Source organism: Filicampus tigris, chromosome 2 (assembly GCF_054856515.1).
Source record: "Filicampus tigris isolate MCC_2025a chromosome 2, RoL_Ftig_1.0, whole genome shotgun sequence".
NCBI classification, from domain to species: Eukaryota; Metazoa; Chordata; class Actinopteri; order Syngnathiformes; family Syngnathidae; genus Filicampus; species Filicampus tigris.
Window position 1 is genome coordinate 27,944,738 of NC_141218.1, and position 16,470 is coordinate 27,961,207.

At 40.3% G+C, this 16,470-nt stretch overlaps 1 protein-coding gene across 2 annotated transcripts in view; it reads left to right on the forward strand.

Annotated features, from left to right (window-relative positions):
• lingo2 (leucine rich repeat and Ig domain containing 2) overlaps window positions 1–16,470 on the forward strand; it is a 298,342-nt gene that overhangs the window by 154,283 nt on the left and 127,589 nt on the right. For both annotated transcript variants that reach the window (XM_086023923.1, XM_086023922.1), the window contains one exon: window positions 1,391–1,474. The gene's annotated coding sequence lies outside the window, so the exon portion shown is untranslated. The remainder of the gene's footprint in view (window positions 1–1,390; window positions 1,475–16,470) is intronic.

The window sequence follows — 16,470 nt, forward strand, 5'->3', positions numbered from 1 at the left end:
TTCACATGCAAACTAGTAAAATGTAACACATTACATTTTGGAAATAACTGCGACCTGGTCATTTTCAGAGCTGGGCACTTGACCCTGTTTTGCCGGTCCGTCCTCCATTTTCCGTCCGCGACCTGGGTACTCTTCTGTGATTATTCATGAAACCTCCGACCCCGTCTGTCCTTGTCCTTTTAAAGCGCTTCCATCCTTCCATTCCTAAAGATCATTAGCTGGCTAATTTCCTGTGCACATCCACTTATCGGCTGGGAGTATCGTGAGTGGATTGAATTGTTTACAATTGTTTAAACAAGATAGCATTTAGCTGCAAAACAAGCCCCTCGTGATGCGATGAAGATGATGCCGACTGGAGCAAACAGAGGGACACCGAGATAATATTTAAGATTGAGTAATAACGCAATACCATTGAGTTTTATTGAAAAACCTTTGTGTTTTAACATAAGATGTTTTCATTTTTTATAAAATAATTACGGTATTGCAAAATATTATAAGAGGAAACAAAGACTTCCACTTCCGGGTCGTTTAAATGTATACGCTGGTAGAGATTTTTACGGTCTAAATATGCCCCACACAAGGACATAGTTCGCAAGCAAAGGGATAAGGCACTAAATGTTAATAGTTAGTTAACAAAGCTATCCCGGATTACACACACAAGTTTATTTAATTGCAACCTGAGTCTGTCTGGTGTGTGAACCGAAAGGGGCCTCAAATTGACCCGCATGCGCAGAAGACATGACATCATTCACAACGTAGTGTTTACAAAGTAAATATGGTTGCGGATGTGGCAACTCGCACTTGTATAACATTGTTCTTTTACAATCAAAATCTGAATTAAATCCAAAACACCACTTTTCTTCCACTGCCTATTTTCCTCTCCATCGTCCGCCATGACTGTTGTATTGCTGCTCCGGCTGCGCAGATTGACATCTGTTGCTTTTCAATTACATAAAGTTGGATACATGCGACCTGGACGTTCAGACAGAGATCGCATCGCAAAAAAATAGGATACGTATCCGATCTAGGACTACATATGAAAGTGACCAAGGTCAGACTTGAAAAAAATTGAGCCGTTCAGACTGTCATAAAAATATCAGATACAGTTTCACACAGGTACGTCATAATCAGATTTGGGTCACATTTGACTGCAGTCACAACGTAGCCTAAGTGATACATCTTGATTGTCACCCCATGTTCTTACCAGAAGTTATGCGAGTCTTCGCCACAAGTGTAAGCTTTTTCTCTACTTGAGTGCGTCTTGGTTAGGAATATTTGCTATAAAAGTGTAACCCCCAAATGGCCAAATAGTGATCTGCTCTGGAAACATTATTGATTGTCATTATGGCTTAAAAGCCTTGCCATCATTCTCTCTGTCATCTTCTTGCAGATAAGACTGAGAATCGTGGTGACTGCAGTGAAGGAGGCGAGGAAGAGCAGACCATGGCTGAGGGGAAGATTGCTTCTCAAAGTGGTAAGCAGAAGCTTGATGTCTATTATATATTTTAAAAAAAATAAATAAATCACGCTTGTGTAAGGTGATACAACCGCTTTTTTTTGCACAACTTGTGGAGCTTTTTAAGCGAGGCTGAAAAGGACAAAGTAGCGCAGGTGTTAAAAGTGAGGTCAGACTGACACGCTTGCTTCTTTATTCACTTGCCGCGTCTTGAACTGCAGCTCACCAAAGATGCTTTTTTTTTCTCCCTCCCTTTTCCCTCATTTGCCACAACTGCACTCGTTATAAAATTACTGATGCTGCCTTTTTTGGACCCACAGCACTTTGCCATGAACTCATGAGATGATGGGATTGCTTGTAAACAGGCTGACTTTTGAATATGGTGTATAAGAATGTTGCAAGCGCAGCATGTGGCACCATAATATTTTCTTTGCTGATACATTTGAACTTGTAGTGACTCAAAGTGAGGCATTGGCATTATGCCGAGATAGCGTCATGCCCCAAAACACTGTCACCTGGTGGTCCCAATCAAGAATAAATGTCCACTAACATTAAGGATAGCATGTGAGCAAAGACAATTGGGATGTGGGGAGGGAATCATACAATTGACTTTCACAAACGTGGCCATATTTTGCTAATGATACAAATGGTGTTGCAATACAGCAATTGTGTCATCATCTTCCGGGTGGTTCCTAACTTAGGTTCCCTGAATTCGTTCTTGACTTAGATTTTGACTGATTCCTGACTTGGTTCCTCATTTGATCCTTGACTCGGTTTCTTTCCTCAGAACCGGAAAACAGTTGGTGCTAGTCTGGTGCCCAAAAACTTGACTCTGTAGGTTTTGAAAATTCAGGCCCCAAAGCCAGTTTTAACTGACCAACATGAAATTTGGTTGGCAGGTTTATAATAAGTATAGTTTATAATAAAAAATAAAAAAAATGTGAAAATGCACTGGGAGTACTGTAAAGAAAGACTTGTGAGATTTTGACAGATTGCTTCCAAATTTAAACTTGATGGATACTAAATCGTAAAGTGTGTTTTCGCCATATCCACATTTTGCCGATGATACGATGAATATACATTGAACTCTTTGTAAATTTGTACTCTCCTTGGTGTTTCCGAACTTGGTTCTTGACTTGGTTTTAAAATGAATTCTTTATTTGGTTTTTGACTTTATCCTTCCCTCAGGACCAGCAAAGAGTAGGTGCTAGACTGGTACCACAAAACTTGGTCTGGTAGGTTTTGAAAATTTAGTCTCTGAATATGCAAAAGAAGTGGGGAATTTTGTTGTCGTTTTGGCTATTTCCAAGAGTATGTCTGTTGCATTGCTTCCAAATTTAAACTGCATATACTGTACAAGGAACTCTAACTCTAACTCTAAATCGCCTTGTGCTCAACAAAGCCAGATTTCACTTGTAGAAACTCAATCAATCAATCAAATTTATTTATATAGCACTTTTCATACAAAAAGAAAATGCAACTCAAAGTGCTGTCCAATAAAAATGTCCAAAACACAACATAAAAGGAAGACCCGCTGCCGCCCTCCCTCCCAAAAAACGTAAGACATTTATCCGCCAGCACATCAGCACTCGCACATACACACAGACGCACATGCACACACACGCACACGCAAAGCACACAACCTGATAAACTGTGTTCAAGGGATACGAGCCTTGCTTTGATTTCCATCCCGCAAAAAGGTTGATCATTTCCTATAGATTCCACGGGATGGTGGCAAAGCACTACTTTTGTCTAAATGAAGCCGATGCAGATGACCCAATTCGTTACAATATGCTGTTGAACAAGGCGGCACGGTGGTCGACTGGTTAGCTAGTCCGCCTCGCAGTTCAGAGGTTGTGGGTTCGATCCCAGCTCCGGCCTCCCTGTGTGGAGTTTTCATGATCTCCCCGTGCCTGCGTGGGTTTCCTCCGGGTACTTTGGTTTCCTCCCACATTCCAAAAACATGCATGGTAAGTTGATTGGACTGTCTAAATTGCCCCTAGGTGTGATTGTGAGTGCGGATGTTTGTCTCTGTGTGCCCTGCAATTGGCTGGCAACCAATTCAGGGTGTACCCCACCTACTGCCCAAAGACAGTAGGGATAGGCTCCAGCACGCCCGCGACCCTTGTGAGGATAAGCGGTATGGATAATGAATGAATGAATGCTGTTGAACATTCAAAGATATCAATGCCTAAAAAGTGTGTACAATTTCATATACTTTTTAAAGTTACTGTATTTTTTTCATTATAAAAAGAGTTTTGATATAGTTTGCAATAATTGTAATTGTTTTTGTATGGATTTTTCTTTTTATCACAAAAAGTGTATACATGTATACATAATGACAACTTGTCTTTAATATGAATACTTAGTTGTGTCATAGGCTATTGCTGCTGAGTGTTTAAAGATTTCAGTGTCTTAATAATTTACAAAATCAAGGGATCTTTACTGTTAGTGTATTTTTTATTCTGGTGTAATTTCTTAGAATATCACCCGAATGGTTCGTATTTATTTATTTTTTCCCAAAAATGTACCATTTACTTATCATCTTTTCAAAATAAACATAAAAAAAAATCTGGTTTTTTTGTACCGAAAATATACCGAACTGAAGTTTCCAAAAAACCGAACCGTACCGAAATGCGATTTAGCGTACCGTTACACCCCTAGTACCTACTGCAGCTCAAAATGTTACATCATTACGGAATAACACCAAGAGACATTTAAATGACATACATACATTATTCACAAAAAACAATGTAAGTCTATACATACTTTTTTGTTTTTTATCGTAAAATATTGTCGTAGAATATCATTATGTTTTGCAGAAGCTGTATTTAGCAATTTAAAAGAAATTGTTGTTCACAAACTATCTACTATCCACAATTGGTCTGTGAAGCAAGTGCAGAATTAAGATATTTTTTGTAGAATATCGTCAAATTATCGTTATCGAGTTTTTGGAAAAAAGATATCGATATTTGTTTTTTTTTGCCAATATCGCCCACCCCCAAGTAGAACTTAACTTTCAAAACAAAGAAAGTGTGCCATTTTGGAAGTTTGACTTTTACATCAAACGATATCAGCTAGAGGCCCGAAGCAATATAACCCTCTTTTTTTTTCTATTTACGAAGTGCATGTAGACGTGTCAGATCCTCCCACTTATCAGATTTTTCATGGTCATATAAACGGCAAATTTGCTGAGAACTGGTGGAACTAATACTCTTATAGACCTGTACAACATGTTCTCTGCAAAGCAGCAGTCGAGGCACGTCCGCTCGCAGCTCAGCGGTCCCACGCGAGACTTTTAATTGCACGACGCAGTCTAGTGTGTCCGCTGACATGAGATTTGTTGTTTTCTGTTATTGTTTTTCTCTTGGCCCACACATCAGTCGTATGTGGTCTGATTAGATCTGCTGTCGCATTTTCATGTCTTAAAATGGAATAATAACGCTTGAGAGCGAGCCTGTGGAATCAATCATTTTTTTCTGCTTCCAAGAGGCTGATAAATCATGTAAATGTTACTAGCTTGGATTTATTAATAAATAATTGATAGCTTCTTTTCGAGACAACTACAATCTTAATTGCGACATATTATGTAAAAGCGACTTTTTAATTTTTTCTGACATAATTAGTTGGGTTTCAGGAGTGCCTGCCTGCGTCCATGAAGTATGAAATTAAACAATCAAGTAAGTCTTGTTAGCAGACTATTTCTGAAAATGTGTCTCTTAGACAGATCAGTGTGTCCTTCTAATAAGCTGCACATATTTGATTGGGGAACTTTTGAATTTGACGATGAGACTGCTGCATGCATTACATACACAACTTGCCAAGTGTAATGTGGCAGCATGGTGATGAAGTACTGCCTTCATAAAGAAAATACATTCCATGCTGTTTAGTTGTAATTCTTGAGTTATTTTTATGAAAATCAAGTGACAGACTTTATGTTAAAAAAAAAAAAAAAACTCCTGTAATGTTCATTTCACAGGAACAGAAATACTGTAATATGTTTAGGTCGATTTGATCGGAGCCATATTTCTTTATCTAAAAACAGTCAGCATCAGTAAAATCCAATTAAGTTCATTACTAATCATTTCAATAGTTTTAGCATTACAGCTCACAATTACAGTAATTTACATTCTGCATGTTACAACTGTTTTTTTATCCCGTTCTCTGAGACACACAAACGTTAATGAGTCAATGTGACCTGCAGTACATTAAACAACTGCAACACCAATATTAACTATTCAGTCAGCGCATTGAAAGGATTACATTGCATAAAGTAAACATTCTGGCCCCTATTTAGCCCCTTGCGTCATTGTCATGTTCATACTCTGCATTTAATATCATGGGAATTCAAAAATATTTGGAACAAATACGATCGGAAGAAAATAAGGCCAGCCGAAGTTGTATCTATTTTTGAATCTTGAGTTTTAAACTTTAAACAGGTCAATTTCATCCATAATATAACATAAGACTTCATGTACATTTCATTTTTTGAAACGAATCATTGTCATTGTACAATTTGCTCACAATCAAACCAATTAAAACAAGTTTCCATAGTGCCATGGGGAACATGTGAACCATTAGGAGACAAGAGACAGAACAAGCACTTTGACAGAGATGAGAGATACAATTTATTATATATATTTTTTTAAATGCATGCAAGGGGACAGTTCAATTACAGCCAGGCTGGCGTCTGCAAAGAAGTGACACGTAAACTTATCTACAAACATGGCAATTATCTTTTCCCTTTGATGTCAACAAAGATACCACATGGTGAATGTTTTGTAATGCTATAATGCGGGGAAATCCAAAGAAATGGTGGTGGATTTCGGTAGGCGCCAGCACTCTTCACCTGCACCAGTGAATATCCGGGGAACAGATGTTGAGAGAGTCTCAACTTACAAGTACCTGGGTGTTCATCTGAACAATAAACTGGACTGGTGCGACAACACAGACGCCCTCTATAGGAAGAGTCAGAGCAGACTCTTCCTACTCAGGAGACTGAGGTCTTTTGGGGTTCAGGGGACACTCCTCAGGAACTTTTATGACTCGGTGGTTGCATCGGTCATCTTCCAGGGAGTGGTCACCTGGGCAGGCGGCGTCTCGGCCCGGGACAAGAAGCGGCTGGACAAACTGGTCAAGAGGGCCGGCTCTGTCCTGGGCTGCTCCCTGGACTCTGTGGACTCGGTGGGGGACAGGAGGATGTTGGCCAAGCTGTCATCAATGCTGGGCAACCCGGACCACCCCCTCCAGGGCACCCTAACAGCACTCCATAGCACCTTCAGTGACAGACTGTTACACCCTCGCTGTGCAAAGGAGAGATTCCGCCGTTCCTTCTTGCCTGCTGCTGTCAGACTCTTTAACAAGAACATTGTGTAGTCTCTACAAACTGGCGGTCATTAGTGCAATTGTGCAGTCCTGCACCTGAGCTCGTATCGTGCAATACCCAATATTCCCCACTACTGTAATACCGTGCAATACTCAACATTCCCCACTACTGTTAGTCTAGTTTTATTTTTATCCAATGCTGTTCCTTACATTTCACTACAGCACTGCAGCACTGTCACTTAGAGTATTTTTTCCTCTGTACTATGTACAGGCCGAAATGAGTGTTCCTCATATTTTTTATGTAGATGTAGGTTGGTGTGTATACACATGTGTATATACACATGTTACTGCGTATATCTACATAGGTTTGATTCTAAATGTTTGCCGTCAATGTTATACATTAATGGCCACATTATGCCGCCGCCCCTGTGTGACCTATATCTTTGCTACTGTAACAACGAAAATTTCCCCACTGTGGGATCAATAAAGGCATTCTTATTCTTATCTTATAATATGGGAAAAGAGAGGAATGAGACATTTTATCAATACAAAGAGCTATTTTTCAAACACGTACAGAAATCTATGTTTCAATAAAATGTTCTCAAACTCTAAAATGGGTCAATTTGGCCAGCAACATAAACAGGAGGGTCCATAATAGAGTAGAATGTTTGCAAAGACAGCCTATTGTGTAATAGAGTGGACAGTTGCACTATAATCATAGCAGTAGGGGGAAAAAAGCCTTTTCATTCATCTTGTTTATTGTTATTTTTGCGACTGCTCCCCCCATATCATTATTCTCCCCACTTGAGCTTATTGATTCATCATTACTTCCTTCCAAACATGTTATGGCTCCAGCACAAGTGACACCAAATTAAGTTTGGTAAATGGAAGTTCTGGCGAGTGTTTTGGAGGCTTAACATTGTAAATGAAATGAAATGAAATGAGACAAACATAAAACAGTGTGGAACTGTAAATAACAACATATTGAATGACTTTTTAAATTAAACGTTTAAAAAAAAACATAAACTGATGGCAATAAATTCACCACTAAATGACAAATATCTCAAATCACAAAATAATGTAGAGTATGCAATATTTATTATATCAATTAATCTATCTATCTATCTATTTACCTCAAAGGTTTTGTGTTTTAATTGGATCATTCATTTCATATAGGAATGATCCAATTAAAACACAAAAGGTTAGATGTACCCATGCTTAATAAAATGTAACATCTTAAAAAGCACAGAGCAATATCAATAGTTGTTCTTTTTTTTAGAAAACTAATGATGCACACAAGTCAGCAGAGCTGGGCACTTGACCATTTTTTGCCGGTCCAACCGCGACCCTCCACCCTTGACTTGGGTACCCTTCCGGCCGCGTCCCTCCGGCCATATTCATAAACATTGTTGGCCCCCGCCCCCTTCCGCTCCCCGACACAAAAAAAAAAAAAAAAAAAAAAAAAAAGCGTCAAGGGTGATTGACGTTGCTGCGGGAGGCTTTTTAAGGATCATTAGCTGGCTAATTTACTATTCTAACCCGCTGTGGACACGCTTCAAATGCACCAGTAGTATTTACCCAACTGCGTGCTTCCTTGCATTGCGAGCCCCGGGGTTGAATTTGTCGTATTGTATAATTATTTGGGTCCAATAATTATAGCGAAGAGTCGTAGAAGAAGTCGCAGAAGTCGTAGTCAAGTTACTTATTTATTTTGCACACTTCCCCTGCTTCCCGGCCTTCAAAATAAAAGCATACCAGCAAACCACTATACACTGCAGGTTTGCTATGGCGTATTTTCGGAAGTAGTGAACGCCAGAAAAAGTGCATGAACTCCACCTTGATGTGCTAGCGTCTGAATATACTTGTGGACACAAATTCTTTTTAAACAAGTCGGGGAGCGACGCTTCAAAAATACAGCGACAACAATGCTTATTGTGCCTGCTACAACCATAAAGGGATGACAAGACAATGCATTTAATTTTATTGCGAAAACCATCTGGAAGGTGGCGGCTAAGGGTGAACGTGAGTGAGTAGCTTGTTTACTTTGAGTGATGGGACTTTGCAGCAGCAGCAACGAGCTGCGTGGCTCATCCGTTTCCGTGTGGGAAACTGTATGTCATCGCAACATGTGAGACAGCAACGTGCGCTTAAGCGTGTTTGTATTTCCTCATTGTCACATCACGTAACCCGCGCCTCCCACCTGCAACTGGGGCATACCATTACAAGAGGGGGCGGGGGGGCAATACCACAATCCCTATAACAGCAGTTGTCGCTCGGGCAGACGCGGGAGTAGAAAGAAGCCTAAAAAGAAGCCTTTCACCGAGTAGGATGAGATGATTTTTGGCCGCCTCGCGAGCACGTCACACGCATGAGGGCCGATTAGTGGGCTGGACTAAAATCAACTTCTGGCCATGCTTAGTCCAGCCATTTTTAAAAAATGTTTCTCCCCCCCACCCTCCGCCCCAAAAATGGGCTTCTGGCCAGGCCGGAGGGTCCGAACGGTCCCGCCCAGCTCTGCAAGTCAGTAACAGTCTAAAATGTTATGTTATTTTTTTTCTCCAACTGAGTTTAAACGTTTGATGTAGCTCTAAAAGTGTATCAATAGTAGGGCTGGACCGATATGATCTTTTCAGGGCCGATACCGATTATTAATAGTCAAGGCGGCCGATAGCCAATATTTATTTGTATAAAAAAGGGGTAAAATGGTGTCAAATTTATGAAAAATAAAAACTCCAACACCATGTTTATTAAACAACTTTAGTGATTTACAAGGTGTTAAAGCTTTTCTAGATTTTAAAAAATAGACAACTTTGTGGAGCCATGTTGTTCACAAAGCAAATTAACTGTTGTGACATTGGGGGAGTGGTTAGCTTGAGCCACAAGGCAGCTGTGGCGAGCAGAACTGCCCCTTGTGTTTATATGACATAGAAGGGCTCATAGTAATGTTACAAGTGAGTTATAGTAGACTGAGATTTACTAAAATGTCGGCGAAGTCTATTGCATTACCTTGAACTAGTAACTCGGGGACTTCCGTCGTGTATGTGCCTGGCTCGTCCAGGAGACCCAGAGAGAGAGCGGGTAGGGAGCAAACACGCAGGTTTACACTGATTGGCAGTTACGCATTGCACAAGTAACCAATCAGATGGTGCTTTGGGCGGGCCAATCGGCCTATGCAGGCATGGTCAGTGGTGCAGCAAACAGAGAGAGAGAGAAGCACGCTGCAGCAAGCACGAATAAAGCAGTTTTTAATTTATCGGCCTTAAAATGAAAAAAAAGGCAGATGCCGATAATCGCCAAAATGCCAAATATGGGCCCGGCCGATAATCGGTCTATCCCTAATCAGTAGCCATAATGTTCACTAGCCAGAGGCTGAGCTGTACAGGGTTTGTTTACGGAGCATACCAGTGGCTTCAGTGTGAGACACTCAAACTTGTCTCTTTGCCCCTGTCCTGTAAAAAAATCAAACACATTTACTGTTACACCCCTGATCAATAAATAAACAATTAAAAAATTACAAGCCACAGGTGGTCATTTTCTGACATAAGCGCAGCGCTGGCAGCCAGATGCTAATGTATGTGTCTGTGTATGTGTGGCGGGGGGGGGGGGGGGGTAGTTTTTGTATCTTGACATGGGCAGAGGAAAAAAAAATGTAATTGGTTTAAGTTACCAAAAGCTAATAATAGAACTAAATAGTTATTAGACTTATAATTAAAACACACCTTCAACTTAAATAGCTGCAGTTTAAATGGCCAGGCAATTAGATCTTTTCAAAGGAAGGAAACTCAAACCAACATTCAGTTTCAAATGTTAAATATCACTAAAATAGCCCATTACCAGTTCTGTTGTTGTTGTTATGGTCTAACTTCTCTTATTGTTGTATACTTATCCCTCTACAGTATATACTATGTGTATATTTTCGGCATGGGGTTAGACAACATGGAGCGTTTTTTTTTTTTTTCTGTCAAGAGTGATGGAGATGTGCTTGATATTTGCTGAGCGAACCTTCGTGACCGTGAGTGTCGTCATCTTCTTCCTCTATCTTGCGTCTTGCTATGGCGCTGTCAGACCTGATGGCCTACTTTAGCCCTGATGGACGTCCATCTCGCGTCTCTCAGCCAAACAACAGCAAGGCAAACAACAATCCAAAACACTTTCAATCACACCATAAGTGGCAAGTTTCCAGTTTTTGATACTGGGGTTTTAATGATGGGTAGATTTTGACACGAATCTACAGGTTTGTAAATTGTGTGTTGTGTCTTGAGAAAATGTAGCTTTAAAATGTACAACAGTTACTCTAATAAATTGTTTCTTGACAATTATTCTTGATAACTGCCACCTTGCACAATAGAAATAAACAGGACTGCTAGAAATAATTCACAGTGAAAAAAGTCCAAGGCATGATCGATCACTTGCACGTGCACAAGTTACTATTATATTTCAATGAAATATAAATGATACTTGTCATCATTCCTATTGCAAATTATTCATGATAACTACCATCTGGCACAATAGAAATAAACAGATTGACAACAAAATAATACACCCCCCCCAAAAAAAAAAAAAACACAGCAAAATTGGCCATACGTGACCAATGTGCAAGACTTATGCGATCACTCCTCCTGCCAGTTGTTCATTATTACAAAAACCTTGCACAATGTGAACGAACTGAATGACCAGGAATAATCTATAGAGTTGAAATGTTCATAGCCCCGCTCAGTCACTTGTATACACACAAAGCACTGTCATAAAATTAATGTGATCTCTCCTTTTTTATTTAAGATAACTTCTATCTTGCACAATAGAAATAAAGAGAACTGATAGAAATAATGGATCGAGTGAAAGAAAAGTTAAGCGAGCAATCGGTCACACGTAGGCAATGTACAGGATGTGTCACCACTGATACAATGCATCCTCCCGACAGTAATGGACAATAACTGCCTCCTTGGACAATAGAAATAAACAGAGAGACTAGAAATAATCCACATTCAAAGTCAACATGCTCGGTCTCGGTCACACACGATCAGTGGACTATATATTATATAATTCCTGCAATTTCTCCTCTCTCAGTTGTTTATGATAATAGCCATATTGCACAATAGAAATAAACAGGACCAAAAGAAATAAATTAGATCCATATACACACACAGGTAATTTTTGTGCCTGTGCGGGACAGAGCAGTTGATTGGATTACATTTACTTGTTCTGTTCATTTCTATTATGAAAGGTGGTGCTTATCATGAATAACTAGTTGTAAGACATATATTTTTTAATTTTTAGATTGGCATGGGCCAAGGAAGAACACATTAGAAAATTATCCAATTTCTCTTTTGTCCATTAAAAATTATATAAATGCTACAAAAAAAAAAAAAAATCTAGCTATACCAGCGACATATAGTGGGAGGCAGACCAATTAAATACTATTCCACTAGATGGCAGAAGGTACAATTAAACTGTTGCCATTCATACGAAAGAATAATCGCCTTGTGCTCAACAAAACCTGATTCCACTCACTGTAAATGAGTGGGTAAAGTGAGACGAAATCATACCAATTTCATTATATACTTTTGTGTGCCCTTTTTTTGTTTGGCAGTGTGCTGTGAGATTTTTTTAATGTACGATATATGCCTTGCCCCCCCCTCCCCACAAAAAAAGGTTGGAAGACATTCAATTAGTGTACTTAATTGTATGGCCTGTGTATTCAGCTTTGATGTTTTTTTTCTTTCACTTTGCATTCATCGCTCACAGCCCCGCTAAGCAGCTTCTTTCTCCCCCTCCAAGACTTAATTAGACGCCTGCTATTTTCCTGCATGGAAAAACAACAGCCAACACAAACAAACACACAATGGGAAGAAAAGCCAAAGGGAAAAAGGGAGTGATAGGGAGAATACCCACAATGCACTCTGATATTGCAGCTTGCTGCTAAGCAGGAAGACTGACTACCTGCTGTCTGCCCCCTCGCATTAAAAGGTTTGTACTCCCTTGTACGCGAATGTGGCGCCTTCATGCATCGTGGCCCTTGATTCTGCCCGGCGACTGCAAACCACATGCTCGACCAACATGGCGGCCAGCTCTGCATGCCTAGGGGAAAAAAACTCTCAACCTACTTGTCTGCATACATAAATGAGCATGTGTTGATGAATTGTTATTGCGTGCAAACATGGAAACACAACATGCATGCTTTCATGCATGCAAAACACTTGAGTAAGTTAAAGCTCCGATTTGCATTTTACATGGATGCACCAAATGATCACTGTTTATATTAGTATGTTAGCTCATTCTGACGCTGCATTACTGTAACTGTTCTGACTTTGTGGTTTAGTCATTCTGTTGATTTCTATTGTGCAAAGTGGGGGATATCACTGAGAACAAAAGCAGTGGTAAAAGGAGTTATCATGTGAATTAAATGACCATCAATATATTTAGCATGTTGCTGGCATTGGGCCGAAACCTCCTGTCAACATTTGGTCAGTTTATTTATTTATTTATTTTTTAACAAATTGATACCATTGGTCAGTCCCGGTGTGTGTGTTTCATTTTTACAAATTAATGACCAATATAAAGTGTTGAAAATGGCTTGCTCTTTTTTTGACAATGCCATGTTAATGACTCAACTGGTCAGTCCACGTGTGTGTGTTTGATTTTCACAAATTAAGGACATATATAAAGTGTTGAAAATAGCTTGCTCTTTTTGACAATGCCATGTTAATGATGTTTTAGGGGGATGGGTCATGAGTCATTGTATGCGAGGTGCAAGGCCTCCGCGGTGTGCATGGTCCATGAAACATTTATTTGACTCAACTGATTTTTAGTACTTCTATCTATTCAGTTCACAGAATACTTGGTGTCATGCGGACACAATACTTGCAATGTACATGTCAAGCCACAGTGCCAAATTGAAAATAAACAGATCAACTAGAAATAAGTCAAAAAAACGTTACGCCACGCAAGCCAAAGCTGTACATAGGATAGTCTGGACAGTGACATGTCATGCGAGTGCCATGTTGTCACACAGCTTGACATAGCGTCATTACACAATGCAAAATAATACTCTTGATTTCCAAAATTGAGAGTAAAAGGGGAGTTTTCAACAGACAACCTCCCAATATATTATCTGCTTAACCTGATGAGGGCTGTGGATGCGTCGTAACCTATCCCTCCCGCGGACAATTTTGAGTCTTCAGTTAACCTACCAAGCATGTTTTTGAAATGGGGGAAGAAAGTGGAGTACCCAGAAAAAAAAAACATCCAGGCAAGGTCAAAGACGCAAACTCCATGATTTGAACCCACAACCTCTGAACTGTGAGGTGAACGTGCAAACAAATTGGCCACCGTTTCAGCCATATCTGCAGTATATTATATTAACCCATTAAAGCCTGAAGCCCCTTGTGATACATCTCTCTAAAACTGTCTTTGGAGTCTGAAAACCTGACATTTTCGCCACCTACAAAATAATTAATATCTCAGCCCCTGTAGCAGATAGAATCATCATTCCAAAAATAATTTGAGAGCGTAGAGATGTGGCTTTCACACAGGCCCGAATTATCATTCATTCATCTTGCCTTAATATTTTGGACTCCGTGGCTCCATTAAAAATGATGCGGCAAAAAATTAGACCGGAGCCATGGTTTAATGAGAGCACTCGCACAGCTAAACAGGAATGCCGCAGAGCTGAACGCAGATGGAAAAAAGACAGGCTGCAGGTCTCTTACCAAATCTTAAAGGACTGCTGGCGTTGTTACCAGAGAAAGATGAAAGAGTCCAAGAGTCCACTTGTCATATCTGATTCAGGCAAATCACCAAAATCCACGTGCTCTATTTAAAACAATTGACTGTATTCGCAGCACGGTGGACAACTGGTTAGCACGTCCGCCTCACAGATCAGAGGTCGTGGGTTCGATCCCGGCTCCGGCCTTCGTGTGTGGAATTTGCATGTTCTCCCCGTGTCTGCGTGGGTTTTCTCCGGGTACTCCGGCTTTAGGCTTCAAGAAGATGCATGGTATTTCCTTCCACTGCTACGCGGACGAATGTCAAATCTATATCCCTCTAAGCAAAAAAGAGGCTTTCTCCTTAAGACCACTTTTGTCCTGCCTAGAGGACATCAAAGACTGGATGTCACTGAATATCCTAAATTTCAACGAAAAGAAAACAGAAGTCAACCCTGCTTCTTGTTTGTAATGACATCCTCCTGGCAAATGATACCGGAGAACACATATGTCTCGTTTTGTTGGATTTGACTGCAGCTTTTGATACGGTAGACCACAGTATTCTTTTGACTCGCTTGCAACACCAACTGGTTATTAGTGGATGTGCTCTAGAGTGGTTTAGATCCTATTTAGCTGGCAGGACTTTTTCTGTTAGCCTAGGTTCCTCTGAGTCCCGCTCTGCCCCTCTATTGTAGGGTGTTCCACAGGGTTCTATTTTGGGGCCATTGCTGTTCTCATTATAGTTGCTGCCGCTAGGTTCCATCCTTAGAAAACACGGTATTTCCTTCCACTGCTACGCGGACGACTGTCAAATCTAAATCCCTCTAAGCAAAAAAGAGGCTTTCTCCTTAAGACCACTTTTGTCCTGCCTAGAGGACATCAAAGACTGGATGTCACTGAATATCCTAAATTTCAACGAAAAGAAAACAGAAGTTATGGTGTTGGGTCCCAGTGGCTCGTCTCCATCCCACCCTGTTGACCTTGGCCCCCTCTCTTCATATCTAAAGCCAACAGTCTTAAATTGGACCAGCAAATCAGCGCTGTTGCAAAGTCGTGCTTCTTTCACCTTGGACAGCTGGCTAAGGTAAAGCCCCTCTTTTCCCATCAGCACTTAGAAACAGTCATCCATGCCTTTGTTACATCTCGGCTAGATTACACTTTATTGCACTTTATTTTAGAGTCAGCCAGTCCTCCCTCAAAAGTCTCCAGTTGGTCCAAAATGCTGCTGCCCGCCTACTAACTGGAGCTGGGAAAATCGAGCACAGAACACCAATTCTGGCGTCCCTTCCCAATTGAAGACTCTCCTATTTGCCTTTAAATTATTAAATGGCCTGGCCCCGGTGTACCTCTCCGGGCTCCTCCACTCCTACGCACCTTCCCGCAGCCTCAGGTCTGCGGAGCAGGCGCTGCTCGAGGTGCCGAGGACCAAGCGGAGCCTCAGAGGGGATCGAGCCTTTTCTTTTGCTGGTCCTTCCCTCTGGAATGACCTCCCATTGGTTGTTAGGAAAGCCCCCTCTCTGGACATTTTCAAAACCCGGTTGAAGACACATTTCTTTTCTCTGGCTTTTGATCAGACCTGAAATGTTCGGCTCTTTTCCGGTGTCAATTGTATATAGTGTTTTATGTCAATTTATTGGCTTTATTTATTTATATTTTTATTTATATTTTATATATTATTTAATTATAACTATATTTATTAATACGTGTATCACAGCCTTTTATTGTTTTTTTTTCATTTATTGTATTGTTTATAAAGTGCTTTGTTACAGCTCTAGCTGTTATGAAATGCGCTGTATAAATAAAATTGTATTGTATTTACTGTTCCAATCAAAGATGCAAATGAAGCATTACTTTTATTTTAAAACAATCGATTTTTAATTACCGTGCTGTATTCTCTTACAAAGACGTTGAAATTGTCATTGTCTACGAACATATATCTTAACCATACATCACGTTTGGATTGTTTCACGGCTTTAAAGTCCACAA